This window comes from Accipiter gentilis, unplaced genomic scaffold, assembly GCF_929443795.1.
Source record: "Accipiter gentilis unplaced genomic scaffold, bAccGen1.1, whole genome shotgun sequence".
Lineage (NCBI taxonomy): Eukaryota > Metazoa > Chordata > Aves > Accipitriformes > Accipitridae > Astur > Astur gentilis.
In genome coordinates this window covers 1,000,429-1,022,237 of record NW_026061141.1, presented here as the reverse complement: position 1 = coordinate 1,022,237, position 21,809 = coordinate 1,000,429, and the positions used below count along the sequence as shown (strand labels likewise).

Genomic DNA, 21,809 nt, shown 5'->3' with positions numbered 1-21,809 from the left:
CCAGGGTCTGTATGCGTGACCAGCAGCGCGGTACGGCCACGTAGTGAGCGAGCGAGCGAGGCTACGTGTCTAGGAGGCCTCATCTCGCAAGAGCTGCGAGGGGCTCGCGTGTTCCGTTATGCGGAGGACAGCCAAGCGACTGGAGTTACAGAAGAGGAAGGGAGGAGAAAAGGAGAAAGAAGCAGCTGAACTGGCAAAGTCTCTTGGCAGCGCCAAGAACAAGAGCTGCGGTGAGCCCCGGGCCCTCGGGGCCCCGTCTCCCCTCTTCGGTGTTGTGGTCCCTCCCTGCCCCCTCCGTCCCCTGGTCCCCTCTCTTTCCCACACCCCTGCTTTTTTTTTTTTTTTGCTTTTTTTTTTTTTTCCTTTCCTCCCTTGTACCTCTGATACTGAAAAGCCGGTCGACGAAACTCCCTAAGACTCGTTTTGGAGTTTTAGAAAGCAGGCGTTCTTCATTGCAGCGCTGGATGCACGGGGGATAGTTCCACCTAGTGTGCGTGCCACAGCTTTAGCACAAACAGGTTATATAGAATAACTAATTGCTTATTAATCAGATGAGTATACATATACATAAAAACGATGGCAACCGATTATCATAGCACTGCCTACATCCGATCACGTGCAATGAAGGATCCATTTGAGACGAAGGGCTGCTTTTGCGACCACCGACCCATTTGAAGTTCTTGCTGGCTGTCCTCGAAGTCTTTATTCTTGTCCTTGTTCTTTGATCTTGAAGCTTAACGCAGTTTCAATCGCATGTGGTCAGTTTCAGCATTGTTCCCATTTAGCTTACAGGGGAACATCTAGTCATAAGAGCAAAGAACTGCAAAACTTAGGAGTACCTACCTCTGCTAGTTAATTGCTCGGCTATACTCTTGTCTGTTGTTTCAGTTGTAGCGTTAGTATAAGATTTCTAATCATTATTTACCAAATCTCACTTTTACAGTCACCTAGCAGCAAACCACAGCTGGTACAAAGTATTAAAACCACCCAAATATTTCGACGTGCCATACAGAACGTATGGAAATGTGCTATCAGAGGTGTCCGAGGGGCAGGGGGAGCGCCGGGGGGCGCCCCGAGCCCCGGAGCAGACTCGCTGGCAGGACTCGATAGGCGCGCGACTGACTGAATAGACGCTGGCCGGCCGGCCCCTTTGCCCTCCGGGCTGCGTTTGCGCTCCCTCTGCACGGGGCGAGGGGCTGTGAGGGAGCCCAGGGGAGGAGGAGGAGGTGAGGCGCTGGGGGGGGTCGGGCCGTGCCCCCCCTGTTCCTGCTGGGCTCCAGCTGTTGCAAATGTTCTGGTAAAGAAATCAACATTTAATCACATAGAAGAGTTAGGTTTGATTAAGAAGTAAAATTGTGAAGCGTAACGTATAGGATTGTTAAGTTTGAAACGTAGCCATAGAAACTTTAGGAGCTGTGTTATGCGTGACGCTAGGAACCGTAATATTGTTAAAGTCTGAAACAGCTAACCCTAGAAACCTCACCAGGAAGTTACTGGTTTTCCTACGTTCTGTTTCAGGAAACTAAGGAAACCGTCGTGGACACCAGTTTGCTGCTTGGAAACCCCCTTACCCTTCCCATCTCGATTTGAGTATCGACGATGCCAGTCAGCAGAGCCAAGTGTCACTGACCAATGATTGTTTTTTAAATAAGAATATTGGTAAGGTTATATAATCACAGGACCGATCGTTACAACGGTTAAATTTAAGAACGAGCATAGTATGCGTTTTTACGGAAGGAGCTTAAGTAACAATGACCTGACGGGAAAAGCCTGTAAAAACTGATGGATTTTGATACTAAGTGGGACACGCCTTTGGAGGAGCGATCCCCCGTGTCCCCAGCGCTGCGATAAACAAAGTGCCTGCTTCTTAACTTCACGTTGGCGTTAAGGAGTTTTATTCTGGATTTCGGTAACGGTTTTGGCGACCCAGATGGGACCTTGCGAGTGAGACTGGACGAGATGGCGTGTCGATCGAGCTCCGGCCGGCACCGAGGTATTCTCGGGGAGAACCGTCACCCTCGACACGCAAAGCTCCTCGCAGCGTTCCCTGGAAAAAAGGTAAGGCGCTGCTTCTTTGGAATTTGTTTGGAAAGCCTGCCCGTGAGGCGCGGCGAAAGCTTCCCAGGGTTGGGGCTTGGAGGGTAGCCGTCTGCAGTGGAAGCCTAGGCGTCTGCCCGTAAGTCATAAGCGAAAGCTATTGCTGGGTTGGACTTTGTGTATTATTTGGGACAGCTGTCGTTTGCATTTGTTTGGTATTTGGTATTTGAATGTATATAAGTATAATGGCATTAGCAAAATTGTTTAAGAATAAGAGTGCAGGAAATAGAACTGCTGATGAAAAGTTACCAGAAACATCACCGCTGGGATGTTTATTGGCACGTTGGGGTGAACTGCAGGAAAAATGGTAAACAAACAGAACTTTGAGTTACAATACTATATTGCAATTACTGTTGTTTTGTAGGAGAGAGAGTAAATGGAATAAAGTGCCATATGTAGATTTGTTCTTTTTAAGTGAACGTATCGGACGGGGACCGGAGGGGAGTCTCCCAGCAGAACCTCTGGTTACAGCTAAACTGGGAGAACAGAAAATTGAATTTGAGTTGACACTAGAGTCACCTTTTCAGTTTTAAATACCTCAGAGGGAGAGTTAAGTTTTGAAGAAATTGGTGGTGTTGGTGCAACAAGCGAACGAGAAACTAGACCCTTCTTTAAATCTTTAACAATGAAATTAGGAAAGCAATGGGTCACTCGGCAGTTTTTGTATGTGCCAAATTCTCCTAAACTCCTGTTAAGGAGAGGTCTATTTGAGAACTTAGAGGCAGAAATTAAATTTAAAAATGGAGAGCTTAAAATTTTAATTCCAGAAACTAAACGTATCGAAGCAGCGGTTTTGTTGTTAACAGGATGTTTACCGAAAGCAGAAGATTATACCGGTCCAAGTGTAATGCTGTCATTCCAATCGTCTGGACTGGGACGTTCCTGGTAAATCCAAAAAGCAGAACCTGTGAGAGTTGATTTAAAGCCAGGATCGAATCCGGTAAGAATGAAACAATACCCCCTAAAACCGGAAAGTCGGAAAGAGTTAGTAATGGTAATACAAAAATTTTTAAGATACAAATTGTTAATAGAATGTGAATCCAGATATAACACCCCGATCTTGCCTTTTAAAAGGCTGATGAAAAAGATGATAGATTAGTTCAAGACCTCCTCAGAGCAATAAATCAAATAGTACAAGGTATTCATCCGGTCATAGCAAATCCTTATACTTTGTTAACAACCCTAACGGAGAAATGAGAATGGTTCACAGTGTTGGACCGAAAAGATGCCTTTTTCTATATTCCCTTGGATCCCAATAGTCAAGAGGTTTTTGCTTTGGAATGGGAAAATCCTGAGACTGGGAGAAAAACACGATATACGTGGACAGTCTTGCCTCAAGGCTTTAAGAATAGTCTTACCATTTTTGGAAATCAATTGGCACGAGAATTAGAGATTTGGAAGAAAGAAAATAATCAAGAAATCTTGCTGAAATATATGGACGATCTGTTAATGGTAGCTGAGACGGAAGAACAATGCACAAAGTTAACTCTTAACTTTTTGAACTTTTTGGGAATCAGTAGATATCGAGTGTCAAAAGAAAAAAACCCAAATAACCCAGAAAGAAGAATCTTAAATTTGAGTTTTAAAATCCTAAAAGGACAGAGACAATTGGGAACTGAGAGAAAAGAGGCAATGTGTCGTCTCCCTGAACCTAAGACTAAAAAAATGAATGACAAGCATTTCCGGGAATGGTCGAGTGGTGTCACCTGTAGATTATAAATTGTGGCTTGCTGGCCTGACCTTTATAGGAGCAGCTCAAAACCTCAAACGACGGATTGGACCGATGCCGAGAAAGCTACCTTCCAAGAATTGAAACAGGCTGTAATAGGGGTGCCAGCCCTAGCGTCTGCCAGATCTCACAAGAGACACTTGAACTTTCTGCTCGTGAAAGAAGAGGTAGAGCTCTGGGTATCCTGGCCCAATATTTAGGGCCAAGTGGGCGAGCTGTGGCCTACTTCTCGAAGCGATTGGATAACGTGAGTCTGGGATGCTCTGGTCGTCCGAGAGCCGTCGCTGCAACTGTGCTACTGATCCAGGAAGCTCGTAAGTTCGCCTGAGGAGAAAGGATTACTGTACGTTTCCCATATGATAACTGTTGTGCTAAAACGGAAAGGGGGGCACTGGTTATCCCCTAGCAGAATGCTGAAATACCAAGTGGTGTTGTTGCTGGAACAAGATGATGTTTACCTAAAAACTACTACCGCCGTTAACCCTGTTGCGTTTTCAACAACTGATCGAGTTAAAGGAGAACTGGAACGTGACTGCTTGCAGGCAATCGAAAGAGTTTACTCCAGCTGACTGGATCTCTGAGATGTGCCACTAGAAGAAACAGATTGGGAACTATATGCCGACGGAAGCGGTTCCATCTGTGAAGGAAAACGTTTTATCGAGATAGGCAATAACTACTGAGGAGGTACTTGCGTTGCCAACTTTGCCTTCGATGATCTCTGCCCAAAAGGCTGAATTGATAGCTCTTACTCGAGCTCTGGAACTAAGTCAAGGAAAGCGAGTCAACACTTGGACAGACTCAAAGTATGCTTTTGGAGTGGTACGTGCGCATGGAGCGATACGGGGAGAAAGAGGACTGTTATCTGCACCAGGAACCGCCGTTCAGCACGCAGAACAAATACTGAAATTGTTAGAAAGCATTCAAAAACCAACAGCAGTCACGATGATGCACTGTAAAGCACATCCGTTAGGTAAGACCGGTCCTAACGCAGGTAACCGACTGGCTGATAAAGCTGCTGAAGAGGCTGCAGAAAAAGGCATCCTAGCACTAGTTCCAGAGAAAGGTATAAAATTGCCTAAAGAAACTCCAAATTATAATGAAAAAGATGAAGAATTAATTATTAGATTGCAGGCTAACAAAATGAAACAGGATAGGCTGTAACACCGACAGGTCGAATAATAGTCCCACCCACAATAATAAGAGAAATTGCCCCATTGAACATCACAAAGTATACTGGGAAACAGAAAGCGAAATATGACAAAGATTGTTTAAACAATTATAAGTGGATGTGAAATGTATATGTAAATTTATCCCCGAACCAGTAATAAGATCATCTTTGGGATTATTAAATAAGGAAATTTTTTAGAAGAATATTAGCAAATTGATTTTATAGAATTGCCTTGAAAATAAGGATATGTCCTAGTTTTAGTTGATATCTTTACTGGGTGGCCCAAGGCTTTCCCTTGTCGCACCAACAAAGCAAGGGAAGTAGTCAAAGTCTTGCTCAAAGAGATAGTACCAAAATATGGGGTGCCTGTAAGAACGTCATCTGACAATGGCCCTCATTTTATAGCAAAGATTATGAGACAAGTTGAGCCAAGTATTATCTATGGATTGAGACTATCACACCCCACATAGACCACAAGCAAGCGTGTGGGCAGAGAGAGAGAGAGAGAGAGAATGAACTATATCCTTAAGCAACTGTCGAGTAAAATTTGTCAGGAAACCTCACTCCTCACATGGGTTAAAGCGTTACCCGTGGCTCTATTAAGAATCGGAGTATAGCCAGAAGAGAAAGAAAAGTCAAGTCTTTAGGAAATGTTGTATGAAAGACCATATCAAGAGTCCTGTGTTCTGAGTATCTTTGGAGATATGTTTTTAAAAGGTGTTATGATTTCTTTAAGCAATTCTTTTCAAGAACTTTGTCAGTATGTCTCCACAGCTGGACCCTTAGAACTGGACGTAGCAGCGCATCCCTTCCGACCAGGAGACTGAATATATATAAAATCACCGAGAAGTGGAAAGGACCGTATCGAGTCATTTTAACAACACTTGTAGCAGTAAAGGTCTGGGAGAAGAACCTTGGCTTCATTATTCGAGAATAAAGAAAGCACCCAACAAGAAACTGGAAGTCTAAAGAAACTGTCCCTTTAAAACGGAAAATCTATAAGTAAGTTTCACGTTATCTATTTGGGAAAACAGTTGTGTAAAGTTTATAATGTTGGGGTTGCTATTAGGAATATTGTCGAGGGCAATAATCTTTTTGTGTGTTTAGAGGGTGTATGTGGGTTTTTTTGAGGGGTTCTAAACATGAGATAAACAAAATGAAACAATTATTGTTTGAGCTATTCATCTTGATATTAACCGGTTTTGTAATTTGAATTAAAAAAAATAATCTAGTTTTGTAACTGATTCAAAGTTTTGTAAAGACACAGAATTTAACCTCAGTAACAGCCTGCCTTTCCGATTCCAAAGTCAGATGAAAATCTAGTTCCGTGGAGAATACTGACATTGAATTTAACCAAAACTTGAGAAAAGAGGTAGAACAACGAGAATCATTTTAGCAGATTAAATTGGATGGATTTAAAAGGCAATTATTTTTTTTTTAAATTTGAAAGAAGGAATTATAGCGTTGTGAATTATAACGTTACCAAACCATCCACCTCACGGACAAAAGAATTAATTTACTCGCCCTTCGGGAGAAACTTGTACAAGCACCCCTCGGGGCTGTCAGCTGCCAAAACCGTAGAGACAAGTGCAAAAAGGAACTTGGGATCATGTTTAAAATATAAAACGATGTTTAGAACTTACTGGAGTTCCAGGATCCTTGTTAGAGCCACCCAGAGTCGGGACCATCTGTGGAAATTTAGACCGGTTTAGACAACCAGAGAAACATCCCACATCCTAAACAGAGCTGTATGAAAGTTTGTACTTGCAGCTAGCTCCTCTGACCCCAAACTCCCAAGACCTTCTCTAGTAGCTAAAGCTCTAAGATGGGGGTGTATTTGTAGAAAGGATAATAATACTTCACATGATCTTTGGTCCCCTCTTAATAACGGGAAAAATTTAGCTTGGAGTTGACGGCATTAAAGGACAGGTGAAAAGTTCAGGCTTAACTGCTTGGGTGACTAGTGATGCTATATGATCCACTCACCTCTTCATGAAGGAGAAAAGCAAATCGTGGTCTTGAGACTTAATAACTCTATCCTCTCTCTGGAAGAAATCTCCCTTGTGGCCTCGCTCGCGGGTGGACCTGGGGAAATCGAAAAGATGATACCTGGCAATCGCCAAGTCTTAGAACTAAAATAAGATGGGTATTAAAATCTGTATTTTGACCCCAGTTAACACCTCTTCCACATCAGATGACTCTTGACATCTGTCACTCAGTCAAGGCAGTGCCTGCTGCTTCACTTCACCTTGGTGGTGAGGGGTTTGGTTCCGGGTTTCGGTACCACAGCTGCGGGCCGGGGCTGGAGGAGCCGCAGGTGCGGGCAGTGAGAAGCTGATGGCGACGCCCCCTCCCTGGCAAGGGGGGGGCCGCCGGGGGAGGAGGGGCTGCCGGGGGAGGGGCCGCCGGGAGCCCAGGCAGGAGCGGAGCAGAGCGGAGCTGAGCGGTGACCGGGCTGCGGCTGGCCCGAGGGAGAAGGTGAGCGGGGCCGGGCGCCCCTCGGAGCACGAACGTCGGTGGCGGGGGTGGCCCGGGGGCGGTGGGGGTGCCGAGGCCGAGGGGGAGCCGAGGCCGAGGGGGAGCCCTGGGGGCTCACAGGGCGGCTGAGAGAACGTGCGCGCGGGGGTGGGGGGTGGGGCGCTGACAGGGCGGCTGAGAGAACGTGCGCGTGGGGGTGGGGGGTGGGGCGCTGACACGGCGGCTGAGAGAACGGGCGCGCGGGGGTGGGGGCTCACCGGGCCCCGTGGCGGGGCTGCGCAGTCGGCCGGCGGGTCCCGGGGAAAGCCCCGAGGAGGACGGCGGGGTCCGTGTTGCACGCACGGAGCGGCAGCGGGGCCGCGCCGTGCCGGAGCTACCCGGAGCGGCGCTGGGGGCTCGGCGGGAACTGCCGCTGCGCCGGCGTGGGGAGGTGGGGGGGAACGGAAGCGGCGTCCCCTCGGGGTCAGGCAGCAGGGCAGGCTGCCTCCCGGGGCATGCCGGGAGCTGTAGTTTTCGCGGACTCGGCGGCCGGGCAGCAGCGCGGCTCTCGGGCGCGGCGTAGTCCTCGCGGCCCCCGGAGTCCGACCAGGTCAGACTCGGGAGCGTTGCCGGTTTCGCGTGGTTTTCCGCGGGCTTCCCGCTGCGCCCGCTCCCCGACCAGCCGTGCGGACGCGCCTCCCGGGCGCATGCGCCGTGCTTCGCGTTGGGGCAGCCCGGCGTTCGCTCGCCGGCGCAGGCGCCGTCCCCGTCCCCGTAGGTTTGTGATCTTGGGAAGCCCATGTCTTGGATAGCTGGGGTTGTGCCTTGCAAGCTTGTGACTCCCACCAAGTTCCCAACAAATTCAAACGTAGAAATTGTGCATCGGCCCTCCTCGCCCCCTCCGAGCTGGTCTGTTCTCTGTGGTCACCATTAGTAGCCTCGGTTTCCCACCTGTGGTTCTCCACAAACCCAGAGCCTCGCAGCTCCATGCTGAAGGGAGTGGGGAGCTACACACGGAGAAGGCAGAGGCCCGAGTTTGTCTTTTGGGGATGAGAAGTGGCGAGGAACTGCCATAAATGGGACGCATCCCTGCTTGAGGCATGGCTGTTTCAGCTGTGCACATGGAAAATCCTCAGATAGGTTGCATCTAGCCCTCCTTTCCATTGACCCCAGGAGAACTGGCCTCCTGTGTCCCCCAAGTTTATTTACTTCCTGCTGCAGTGAAGTGGCTATTTTTCTTCTTTTCTCTGAGGATTTTGTGGATCTCGGCATGGGAAGGAGTGCCTTAATGCTGGCTTTCTCAGCCTACTTCTGGGAAGCCAGGCATATCTGCAGATTAGAGCCGGGGGAGTGGCCCAGACGCCTTTTATTCCTCGGAGGGCAGTGGATTTGGGGAGTTAGAGCAAGGCATGCCTGGATGTTGGTCTCCCTGAGGGGGAGGGGGTTTACAGCCAGATGACTGAAAAGCCTCCCCCAGTCACTTCTGGGGAAAGAGTTGGGGGGTGGCTTTTAATGTACCCACGGTATCGATGTGGCAGGTGAGCATACACCCCCCTCTTGGCTGGGGGATCTTATGTGGACGCCTGCTGAGCCAGGGCTGGAAGCCCCTCTGCACACCCTGGAGGAGCTGGGTGCAGACTGGGGACGTGAGGGCAGTCGTGACATGGACACGGAGCGGCAGAGAGTCCTGCTCTTTCAGCAGTTAACGGTGCTACCGCATGGTCAAAACCTCAAGTGCACCCGTCCAACCGTGCATTCTCTTTCCTGGGGTTTGTTTATGGGACAAATAAACTGCCCAGCACTAGATGAGAAGGTTGTCTGCACTCCACCTCAAATCAGGTGCATCACCTCTCCGTCGGGAAAGAAGTATGGGGCTGGGCATAAAAGGAACAGTAACTCCAACGTTGGGATTCTTTTTGGCTCTGGGCACAGAGCAGGTAACCACAGCGATACAGAGAGGGAAGGAGGTGCTGATGGGTTTGTACCTTGGACTTACACTGTAGAGGATGATCTGTTCAGGACATCCATGTCATAGAGTAGCTATTGCATGATTTATACTCGTAATCAGGTTCCTACTTGATAGCCTTAACTTTGCGTGGCTTGCGTATTGAACTTTGCAGTAGTTTGTTTGTTTTTACATTTCCTTAAGGTCTAGGCAAAGGTTTAGAAAGTTAGCAGACTTAAGGATAAGCATTTATTACTTTGTCCTGCCACGTTGCCATTTGAAACCTGTTCTGAGTGTTGGTGGTATTCAAGAAATTGCCGAGATTTCGAGGGTGAATCTGTATCTTTAGGTGTACTGAGCAGAAAAGTACAATGGATCTTTTTAGTTGCCAGATAGCTTGCTTTATCCAGGCGGTCAATTTGTCAAGATCAGGCTGCAGTGTCCAGGGGGCCGGGGAGGGAAGGTTGGTGTTCAAGCTTCTCATTCCTGTCAGCGGTGACTCCGCTTGCACCACTAAGTGGTGCTGTGTACATACGCTTTATTAAATCGGGAGCTGCCTGTGCCTGCCTGCTTGTGTAGTTCGGAGTGGTCCTTTTAGAGAAAATGTTCTTTTGGCTGCATTTGTTCTCCTGTGATAAAAAACTTGACAGCTGTTGGGGGCAACTACTACTTTAGGAGAATTTCTATAAAGTAAGAAATTGCTGGTTTTATTTTGTCATGGTGGGCACAAAATTAACTGATTCAAAATCACGTCCACTGCAGCTTATGCTTCTGTAACACACCACTCAACTGATTTCTATGCGTAAATGTCTTCGGAGAGGAATCACAGGTGCCTGCTGTGACTATAGGGACAAGCAGTATGGGCTCACAGGAACAGAACATGCTTTGCCTTCCCATCACCAGAAGAAAGAGAGAAAGAGGTGAAGAAGGGTGCTCAGGAGCAAGAGGCTGCAAGGAAGTTGCTGTACATGATCCTTTTGCCTTGCTTTATCTGACAGAAAAGCTGCCTTCTGCTAGTTGGGTCTTGGCTTGAAAGACAAGGGGAGAGACTCCCCCCCCCTCTCCCAGGGAGTGTGCTACTTTTGACTGGCTTGTTCTGACTATGTGATCTGCAATTACAATATTGAGATTGCATGGTGACAATCTATACCACTGACTCCCTGAGTGGTTTTTCATTTCTGTCCCCGCTTCCTTCTCCAGCTTTTTTCAATATATCAATTTAAAAAAAAAAAAAAAAATTAATAAAAATTTAACCTTACATGAACATCATCTGTTGGCTTTGGCCCCAAACACTTTATTTCCTAGAAATAAGTTGAGTCTTTTCATCAGAATATGTAAAAGATTTCTAGCCACTGTAGTACTATTGTATTGTTTGTTTTTTTAAATAAGATTCTGTCCAGGTTCCAGCATGTGCACTAAATTTCTACTGCAGTAGAAGAGAGTCTTAAGCTGAAGAGAGATTTCATGCTTGGGAGAGAAAAAGGGCAGATCTTGACTCAAAAGTAACTTTTCCAAGGGAAAGGTAAACTCTTTTGTTTCTTTGGGGATTTTTATTCTGATAGCACAAGCATCTTGTTCTCTCAGGATTTTGTAATCTCTGGGAAAAAAACCCTTGGTGTTGTGTCACTTCCTCCTTCCCTGGTTGTGTTTTTTTCACTCCTTTCAGAGGAAGTGCTAATACTGTTATAATTTAGGAAGACATTTTAACTTTTGACTCAGAGGTCTGCAGACTTCACTGTAAAGACAGTTTCTGTGCATCCAAATGCTGTTAATCCCTTAAAATACGAAATGAAAGATGTGTAACTTGGAGCTGAGACTGAGTCAGAGTATTCCAGATGGGTCTGGTTTACTTTGCATTCAGTGTTCCTGTAGCCTGTTGCTTTGGAAGGTGCAGGTAATAAGCTTTTCAATTGAATAAATGAGCGGTAGTGGTTTTTTGTTTTCCTCCCCTAGAAATGTAGTGCTTGATCAGACTGCACTGACCTGTAGAAGTTGTGGGCACTGTGGTGTTCTCCAGAATGCTACTTGGGCTGCCACTACAAGTAGGTCATTTAAAATAGTAACCTTAGACCTTAAAAACACATAAAAACTTCATGATGCTTAAAGTATAGAGCAGAGTAGTCACCAGGTTAAAATAACTTCATGCTTATGACATGCACAGCGATGGTTCCTTTCAGGTTTTTTGGTGTTGGTTTTTTTTTTTTTTTTTTCTTCTTCTTTAAGATGGCACTGGTTGCAGTGATCTTCAGTTTTACGACACAGCTAACTGTCTTAGTATAGATATGGTTCCTTTCTGCCTACTATTTCCGTTTACTGGCAGACATAGTTAAGATAGCTCTTTGGAGTTGTGGAGTGCGCGTGTGTATATAGATATATGTGTGTGTGTGTGTGAATGTGTCTGAAAATAATAAGACCTAAAGTCCCCTCCCCACATCATTAGCTTTCGCTGACCTGTATTTCAGTGTTACCAAGATTTTAAAGTGACCCAAGTATTGCTGTTGCAAATGTTTCCATATTTGTCTAACTATTGTGATGACATAAATAAAAATAAAATCAAAACACTAAATGTTTTATTACTTGCCCTATAACTATATAGGCGTTCCCTGTCTAATATCTATTTCTTTTTTCAGGATTCACTGTATTTATTTTTTTTTACCCTATGAAACGGAAAGAGATTTCTGGCTTACTGTTGGCTTTTGATAGACGTTTTATCCTTGGGGAATTGCCCACCAATTACTTCATAGAGTTTGGAATTTAACTGAAGGACATTTTGCATGCCCGTGTTCAAATAGCGATGCTAACAGGCCACCATACGGTTCATGTTGATAGCTTTATGGATACTTAAAGGTAGGCAATAGTCTTATTTTTTAATAATGCTTAACCTTTTTCTCTTTGGCATGAACAAGCAAGTCTGCCTGGTTTTGTAGGACTTGCAGCTTTTCCTTAACATCAGACTTTAAAAAGGGGAGAACCAGTAGTATCAGGTACGCAGTTAGGATGGCGATTTTTAAAATACTAAGCTGCGTAACAGTCTCGGGAAGAACACGTGTGACTGGGCGTGAGAGTCTGTGGTACAGCATTACTAACCTTTGCTAAAAAAAGTTTTGAAGAATGAAGCATTTGCTTTATGAACGGTACTTGAGGACGAATTCTGATGCTGCTGTTAAAGTTTATTGAAAAATAGGCACTGATTTCAGTGGTGATGCAGGTGTGGTTTCTGTTCATGCCTTAAATCTGAAAAGAAGAGAAGAGAAACCTCCATTTGAAGGAGGATTTTGTATGAAGGGTAATCAAACCAGTAACCTGCTTTAAGAACCACTTTAACATATTTGGAGCATCGGTTAAAGGCAAATAAGTCAAGTTTATCATATCCTCCTACATAAGCTGTGACTATTGAATACAGTCGGCAGTCCACCTCAGAACTTGCTGGTGCGCAACTGCAACGTGTTAAGTTGTAAGACTTCACAGCCACGAGCTGATGGGCCACAGTTCTCTCCGAGCATAAAGCGCTGTAAGTTTTAGTTTCTTGCACAGCAGTGACTCTTTTCAACATTAGTAACTATACAACAGGGTAAAAGGCAAATTTAGTGAATAATAATGTGTCATTCTCAGAGTAGCTGTTTGCATTTCACCATGATGCAGATGCTTTTTATAGCAGTTGTGTTGGCACATGTGTTAGAATTCGGTTAATTCTCTCCTGAACTCATTTAAACTTTTGGCTTCAACTGCATCACTGGCAATATGTTTCAGAATAGAATAATTATTTCCTTTAAAAAAAAACGGGGGTGGGGGGGTAAGAAGAAGGGGTGGAGGAAGCGGGGATAAAAAAATCTGTTGTCTGCCAGTGCTGTGGGCTGCTCACTCATTTTTCTGTAGAACTTCTGGGGGTTTTTTGTTGTTGTTGTTGTTCTTCTACCTTAATGCTAATAGGCATTTCTACCTTTTCTACCTTGTTTTTCTACCTAATGCTAATAGGCATTAGCCTATCCTCTGCACCTTTGGTCATTTCCTGAAGTTTGTCTGTAGTTTCCTACATTAGTAGGTAAATGTATCTATTTTACTTTACAGAGCTTTGCTAGTTTTTTTAATTATACAAGAAATTTAAGTCTTGGAACAAATGTCTTTGCTTATTGATTTTTGTGAGTAGCTGCAAAAATCTTATGTATTAGTTGCCTCTTTTAAAATTAAAATAAAAATGAATGCTATGCAAGAAATAGGTTGCAAGTAACTGTTAGGGTCTTACTACTGCTCGCTGTTGAGAGATCGTGGGAAGTGCAGAGAATTTGTGTTAAAAGTTACGGGCATTTTTCAAGACAGTTTTCCAGGTCTGAGGCGTGCTGAAATATCTTTTTCCTATGATAGTGTGTTTAGTTTCGTTGACTTCAGCAGAACACACAGAATACATTGACTTAAACTAGCTGAGAATCTGATGATAAGGTTTTATACTCTACCTAACATAGTGTTGTGATGACCTGTTCCCTGAACTCAAAATTATGTTTGATGATCTTAACAGGAGGCCGGATCTTTGATCTGGAAATTATGCTGATAGCGACATTACAGAATCCAGGCTTGTAACTTCACTGGTTTCTTGCAGCCCCTCAAGTTCATGAAGGACAATAAAGACCCATTCTCTTTTGTTCTTGTGCTATAATCAGTGATGGAAGTATGACATTGTCAGTTGTAAGAAGTGGCTTAACTGCTGTTGGAGTCTGCTTTTATGCCTGGAAAACCTGTTGATTTGCATGGGTTTGCACAGCTTGTGCTAATGACATGGCTGGAATGAGACAGGGTCTTGTGTATTCTGCAAGGGCTGTATATGGTCCTGGTTTATAGCTGGGTGGGAGGGATTGGTTCAAGTTACTTCTGATTTGCCCTATTTAATATCTTAAATAGGAGTGAACAGGGTGATTGGAACAGTTTCATTTTTACAAGAGGACATTTATAAATCGGTTTTTATCCTGTGTTAGAATTAAGATATGTATTTACTGGAGACAACGAGTCTAGCCTGAACACTGAAACAGCTCTGTTTTGGGCACACTATTAGAACTTTTTTAAAATTTTCAAATCATAACAGTCTGTCAGTTCATGCTTGTTGAGTCTGAGACATTAAGTGATGCCCTTTGAACAGGGAAACATTGCTAATAATTGATATTTGGTTTGTAGACTATACCTTTTGTATGCTCTAAAGTCACCTGTTGTTTCCCTTTCATTTATAAAAGTTCTGTTCGTCAAACCATATAAGCGCATACCTAAATTCAGTGTTAAACTTCCTGAATTGCTCTAAACTATTGCGTTGCTGTAAACTGTTTTGGCTGATAAACCTAAGCGGTCAGCTTGGTATTCCTCCATGTATATGTGATTAAGATGCAATAGCTCAGAACAAGTTACCAGGCAACTGCATGCTCCAGCTGCATAGGAGGCACAAAGCAGCTGGCCCGTTCCTTGTAATCAGTGGGAAAGTACAGATTCTCCTGTGACCTTGGTCACTTTTGTCTATAACATATTAGATAAGAGTATTTTGATACTCCTCTCGCAGTGGGAGAAACACTGCTTGTGTCTGTGCAGTGTGTGAAAATCACTTTACCAAGATGCTTTTATTTCTAAAACCCTTGGGAAAAAACCTCAAAACGGAGTTTTAAAACTTTTTTAGTCCAAGGCAAACTTCAGGATTCTCATTCTTACAAAGTATTTTACAATTGTGTAACCTTGTAGAGTGTACGGAGAATGAGGATCTTGCATGTGACATACTCAAAAGTTTCATTTCTGGTGTTCTACACGCTTATACTGATCGCAGCGCCTTTGTTTCCTAAGGGCAACTGGCAACAGACAATGCGTATGGGTTTCAAGGCCCTGTGGAACAGAGAAGGTAGTTTGCCAGTGTTCTTACTGCTGTTGCAGACATTGTTTCAGTGGATTGAAAGTGGCACGTTCCAAGTACCTTTTCCTACCATTGCTGCGTATTTTTTTTTTTTTTTTAATCCAGAAGAATGTTTCCGTACTTCCTTTCCCTTCCCTATAGGTGCATGTTGATTTACATTGCATGCTATTGCAGTGTTCTTAGTCTACCAGTTACAGATTACTCCTTTCAGTTCTTGTGCATTTCTGAATGTGTATCTACCTACTAAACTCACATTTATTCAGACCTGATATGCAACTGCTACGGAAGTCAGCTATTGTGCTAGTTATGGTGTTTACCCCGTCAGTTGTTTTACTATCTAATAAGTACCTGATGACAGAGAAGGGGAGTGTCAGAAAATAGACCAGTCAGGTCAGGCTTTATGTTAGAAATGGTTTTCATAAGATTTAAGAGAATGCAGTTTTGGCATAAGGATTTACATACCGCTCCCGGTGTTCTGTTGGGCTCACGTTTTGCAACAGGCTGAGGTGTTTTACTTTCAGAAGCTGTTTATGTAAATTGGCTTACCTATGAGTAGTCTCCTTCAGCTGTGTGTAACGACGAAATAAATGTGCATCTCTAGACATGTGCATATGCAGATAGAATTGTAAGTACACAGCTGGGGATGATGCTTGTATTGGATGAGCGTAGAAATACAGAGAGGGACAGCACTGGGGAAAGAAGAACCTTTGAAGATAGTCTAGCGTTGCTCTCATTCTAGAGGTGAATGATCAACTTTCTGTACCATTCTTGACAAATGCTTGCCTAATTTATTCTTAAACATTTCCTGTAATTATTACTACTGTTGCAAAGATTGCCACATACCCTAAGTTTTTCAGGTTGTAATTTAAGCCCCATGATTCCGTGTAACTGTGTGCAGTGGATGCACAGAAAAGTTCTTCCTTATAGCTACCTTTTAGAGTTTAAACATTGTTCTTTCTCTCCAGTATTGCCCTTTCTAGGTTAAGAGGCTGTTTTTCAATTTATGCTTTGAAGTCAGACTCCTGTACATCGTTGAGCACCCTCTTGGACTTACTGTAGACCCTCACCAGTTATACTACACCCTTCTTGAAAAGCAGTACATCATCTGGAGGGTTCAGCAGCTAATCCGTGCAAATGTAGCGCGGCAGAAATAATGCTTGGATGTACTACCTCAAGTGTGATGTGTGAGGAGGATTCACTGGGCCTTTTGATTAGCAAGAAACGGTACATAAGAACTAGGTGACAGAAATAGGACACGAAGCTGGCACCCTGGTCTTCAAGCTTACAGTGCAGCTCCGTGGGCTTTGGCTGACTACAGAAGAGCATGAGGCACAGGAGAGAACTGCTGCTGGATCTTAGTGAAAGGATGGCAAGTCATTTGGAGAGAGGTTTTCAAAGCCAGGAATTCAAGTCGGGTGCCCAATTCCAGATTGCCTGTGACATCACTGTGTACTTCCCTCGCTTGTCTAACTTTGTGTTGTATATTGTCTAGCAGCTTTTCTTTGAAAGTTAACAAAGCTACACTTGTGTGATAGGTGATGTAATGATCTCATAACAATAGGCAAAATCCAAGTCACAGAAAATGCCAGCATTTGAAAGAGAGCCCTGATAAATTGCTAGTGCCTTATACCACTGCCACTTACCAGGCCTTCCATGTTAGAGCTGTCTTAATCATTGATGCTGTTTCCTCAGACTTGGAGCTGTAATATCTGCTTCTTGTTTCAGGGTATGTTATGAAGTTGCTGATGGCACTGCCTTAGCCCTTTGGCTAAGAAGAATAGCAAATAATTTGTGGATTATCCGTAGAAGCAGCAGCCAAACAGCATTCTTTTCCAATCAATAGGGAAGAAAGCTGCTGCACCGGTTTGTCTGGGTTCCCTCATACCATAGGTCTTTCTCACATTTATTGATCCTTTTATATTTTCCAACTTGTTCAGGGTCAGCTGATGACAGGAGCGAAATGTCACATCTTTGAAAAGTGCTTGTAACTGTGAAAAGAGGTTTGTTGACTTCCTCACGTGATAAGTAGACATTGAAGAAATTGCATGTTGCTCATCTCTTAAGTCAGAGACCGGAATTGGATAGATACTGTGTTACTAGAAAATAAAATACAGCTGGGCCCCTTGAGACAGAAATGTCTTGATGAAATCGTGTCATATTATCACAGGGACGTAGTGACTGTTTTCTCAACTAACAAACAGATCCTAGGCAAAAATAATGTTTGTTCCAGGTAATTCTGGTCAGTCTCCCAAGGCAGTGGATCTGCTTTGCAAATGAGAAAAAGTGGACCTAAATGTTGAAACAGGAAGGGCTATTTCTCTTCCCCAGTTGAAAATGGGCACAGCAGAGCCTGTATAGTATTCAAATTGGTAGCAGCTCCTTCGCCTGCTTGTTAGCAGACAGAGCAGAATCTGTACTTTCTCCTGTATGGCTCTTGAAAGAAACTTGGTTGAACTCCTTTGCTTGGTGGAAAAAAAAGTGGGATGTTGGATCAAGTGCAACTGTAGCAAATACTGACCTTCCTGAAACTATTTAGAGTGTTCATGTGTTGATACTCGTTAGAAAAAACCAAAACTTGAAAAAAATCGTATAAGGATTAAGCTATAAGATTGTTTTCAGGGGAAGAAAAGGAAAAAAAAAAAAAAAGGAAAACTAAATGGAAGATAGTTTTAGAGAAAGTAACGTTCATAGCACTTGGAGGTAACATAGCTGTCTGTAAACAGGATGCTTAAGGAAAAGATACTTGGTCTCTTTATGATTCTTTCTGTGGCCTTCTGACTGAAAAGTCTGACTGTGTGAACCCTGGTTATCTGTGTTACAGAAAACTGATGTGCTTTGCAAGCTGAGATTCTTCTGCAACAGAGCAAAGTAGGAGAGACATGGTCTTGTGGTTTGGGTTACTATCATGTAATTTACACAGACTGTGTAACAGCCAATTTTGTGATTTAAAAACTTCATTTAACTGCTAAAGGATGAATGTGCCCCATGAATAGTTTCTCGTGTTCATGCACATTGCCAGTGATTTACTACTGAGAGAAGTCCTAGCAACTGTAAACAACTAGATAATTCATCAGAACATCACACATAAATATATCTCCAGTGATTTTTATATCACAGTTAGTCTAATGCATTAACTTTTTATCTGTGGAGCTCTTCCGTAATAATCTACTTCTCATTTTATGGGATAGACCATGAAAGAATTTCTTGAAATACCTAAAAGACAACATTGGATGACAAAAGGGGAGAGACAGAATGGGTTTTGAAGTGTCGATGCAGTATTACAGATTGTGTTGCCATTCATAGAGGAGAAGACTACTTTGGTTATGATACCAAAAGATTTCTCTTCCACATCTGTAAGCTACACTAATTATTTTATGCTTAGAAGCTTAAAAGATCCTGAGAAGTTAATTTCAAGCTCTTAGTAAAGTCTACATGGCGAACATGATATTATTCCCCTTGTGTGGTTTAGATTAACACGTATCTTTCTCAGTGACAACTATTAAACTGAAAGATTTATTTTCACATATCATGGATATCAGAAATGATAAGAGTACGTAAATTGTTGGAGGTTTGGACTTACAAGTCTACTGAAGGCTTTAAGTGCCTGATTAATGTTTAAGAGCAGAAGAAACCCTACTGAATTCAGGTGGGACCATGTTTTTGTGAAGCAGCACAACTTGTTTTAGTACACCCCGTGCACTTTTGTACCCACACATACCCTACCCCCTGTGTCCGTGTCTCCCCCATATGCTCCCCGCTGCTCCACCCCACCCCCTTCACCCACACGAGTTTTTAACCCACGCGAGTTGTTTCCCCCTGCGCCCCCTGCTCTCCTGTCTCCTGCCCTGCCTCCCTCCTTTCCCTCCTCCGTATTCCACACCACCACCCCCCATCATCCATCAGGCTCCAGACCCCTGATGTGCTGCCTGCACCATGTTCTCTGTAATTTTTTTTCCTTCTTTTCCTTACAAGTTGTTGTTGTTTCTTTTTAATGATGATTAAACTGTTTTCGTTTCAAGCCACCAGTTTTCTCACTTTTGCCCTTTCCGATTGTCTCCCCGTCCCGCTGGGGGCGGGGGAGCGAGTGAGCGGTCGCGTGGGCCTTCGTTGCTGGCTGGCGTTAAACCAGGACACGAGGTGAGTTGCAAGCCCTGCCTGGCTAATGCTGGAGGCTCTCTGTGTTCCTCCTGCCATCTCGACGGGCCGTCCTTGTTCTTCATCGCCGCTTTATAGCGAGCGCCTCTCGCTCTGTAAGCGGCAGTACTGGGGCCGTGTTGCAGGCGGCAAAGGGCAGTTGTGACGCTTGCTGGCAGGAGCGGCAAGGAGTGCGGAGCCACGCTCCTGTAGGGAGCAAAGATGGAACCTCGAGGGCTCTGTGGTCCTCTGCTGAGGACATCTAATATCCCGACAGGCCTCTTTGCTTTCCCTGCCTCACGTCTGATTACTTTGCACGCCAGAGGGCAGGGCGGTAAGTAACACTGTGCAGCGTCTTTTCGATAAGAGACAAGCCCCGCGCAAGAAGCCTTGCGTGCGTGCAGGATTAGGAGAGCAGCGTTCTGATAGCACGGAGGTGCCCACCCCGACCGAGCCCCAGGGTCGCCGGGGTATCGCTGGCTTGCAGGTGGGCCGCTCGCATCTGGTGTGCTGGGCCGCGGCCTTTCCTGCCGAACAGAGCTGCCCCTCTGGCACGAAGCAGCTTTGGGTCTCTTGTGGCCTGCCTTCAGGCTGTCACCTGAACCAGGCGTTATTTTTTGTTGTAAATCTCTCGCCAGCGTCTGCTGCCTGGCTGCTGTCGCTCCTGCAACCCTGATGCCACATGCAGAAGGATACAGCAGACCCTGGGGCTTGCTGAGGTGCACCGCGGGGTCCGTATGCCGCACGGCCACATAGCGTGCGAGCGAGCGAGGCTCCGTGCCTAGGAAGCCTCGTCTTGCAAGACCTGTGTTACTCCTAGGGGGAGGATGGCCGTGCTGCCGGAGTTACCGAAGAGGTGGGGAGCAGGAGAGGAGCAGAAAGAAGCATCTGAACTGGCAAATTCTCCTGGCAGTGCCAAGAACAAGAGCTGTGGTGAGCCCTGGGCCCTCGGGGCCCCGTCTCCCCTCTTCGGCGTTCTGGTCCCTCCCCTGGTCCCTTCTCTTTCCCACACCCCTGCCCATTTTTTCTTTTTTTTTTTTTTTTTTTCTTTCCTCCCTTGTACCTCTGATACTGAAAAGCTGGTCAAAGAAACTCCCTAAGACTCGTTTTGGAGTTTTAGAAAGCGGGCATTCTTCATTGCAGTGCTGGATGCACGGGGGATAGTTCCACCTAGTGTGCATGCCACAGCTTTAGCACAAACAGGTTATGTAGAATAACTAATTGCTTATTAATCAGATTAGTACACATATACATAAAAACGACGGCAACCGATTATCATAGTACTGCCTACATCCAATCATGCGCAATGAAGGATCCATTTGAGATGAAGGGCTGCTTTTGCGACCACCGACCTATTTGAAGTTCTTGCTGGCTGTCCTCGAAGTCTTTATTCTTGTCCTTGTTCTTTGATCTTGAAGCTTAATGCAGTTTCAATCACATGTGGTCAGTTTCAGCATTGTTCTCATTTAGCGTACAGGAACATCTAGTCATAAGAGCAAAGAACTGCAAAACTTATGAATAATTACTAGTTAGTCACTTCACTACACTTTTGTAATTATGTCCCCAGGTACCCTTTGTCTACTGTTTCAACAATAATGTTAATACATGATCATTTATCAAATCTCACTTATACAGTTATCTAACAGCAAACCAGTTTTCATCAGTCTACATTCTAAAGGAAGTGTTGTATTGTGAGCTGACCTGTTTAGCTCGAGTCCTAATTAGGGCAGCTGCTAGCCTCCCCCTTTGCTGGAATTCCTCTACTCATTTGGTGTTATTTTCTTAATATGCTGAAATACAGTTTGTGATTTTAATTTTTCAGATGTGTTGTCATAAGGGTGTGGTGATGCTCAACAGATGCCCCATCCTGTGGGAAGCACCCCCTCCATGGGGCAGGCAGTGTGGATTATCTGGTGTTGGGTCAAGAACCCAGAGCGGAATTGCTGTTGCAGATTATCCCAGATGAGGTTACCTACTCTGGATTACCTGGGTGGAGCCCCTGGTGAAGGTAAACCTCATGCATGACCCCCCCCAGCCTGTGCATGTTCTTGTGCACATATCTTACCACCGCAAACTAGCCATCTAACCCACCTTCCCTGTGAGTTTTTTCCCATGCCGATTGGTGGGGGCATCACCCCCTTCCGCCCACCCGCTGTGTATCCCTGAAGTTCCATGTTTTCTTGGTGTCATTTGTGGCTGCAGCCCCCCTCCCCCCCACCCCAAACCGCGGGGGTGTGGCTTCTGCTGACCCTTTCCTGCATGACTGCAGGGGGTGTTGTTGCCCCCCTGCCCTGCCCTGGCCTGTCCTTGTAGGGCATGGCTGCTGCCTGGTCCCCCCCATGTATTTCCATGGGGTTTTTTTGGTGTCTTTTGTGCTTTGGGGCTCTTGTACCTCTGTTAA

At 44.9% G+C, this 21,809-nt stretch overlaps 1 protein-coding gene across 7 annotated transcripts in view; it reads left to right on the top strand.

The window, feature by feature from the left end:
* The window catches only part of LOC126037485 (electroneutral sodium bicarbonate exchanger 1-like), a 432,495-nt gene that overhangs the window by 384,229 nt on the left and 26,457 nt on the right, over positions 1-21,809 (top strand). Inside the window, exons 1-2 of one of the 7 annotated variants that reach the window (XM_049797810.1) lie at positions 20,310-20,341; positions 21,231-21,416. The exons of the other annotated variants lie outside the window; for them this stretch is intronic. The gene's annotated coding sequence lies outside the window, so the exon portion shown is untranslated. Of the gene's footprint in view, positions 1-20,309; positions 20,342-21,230; positions 21,417-21,809 lie in introns of those variants that run through there. 7 annotated transcript variants of the gene reach the window in all.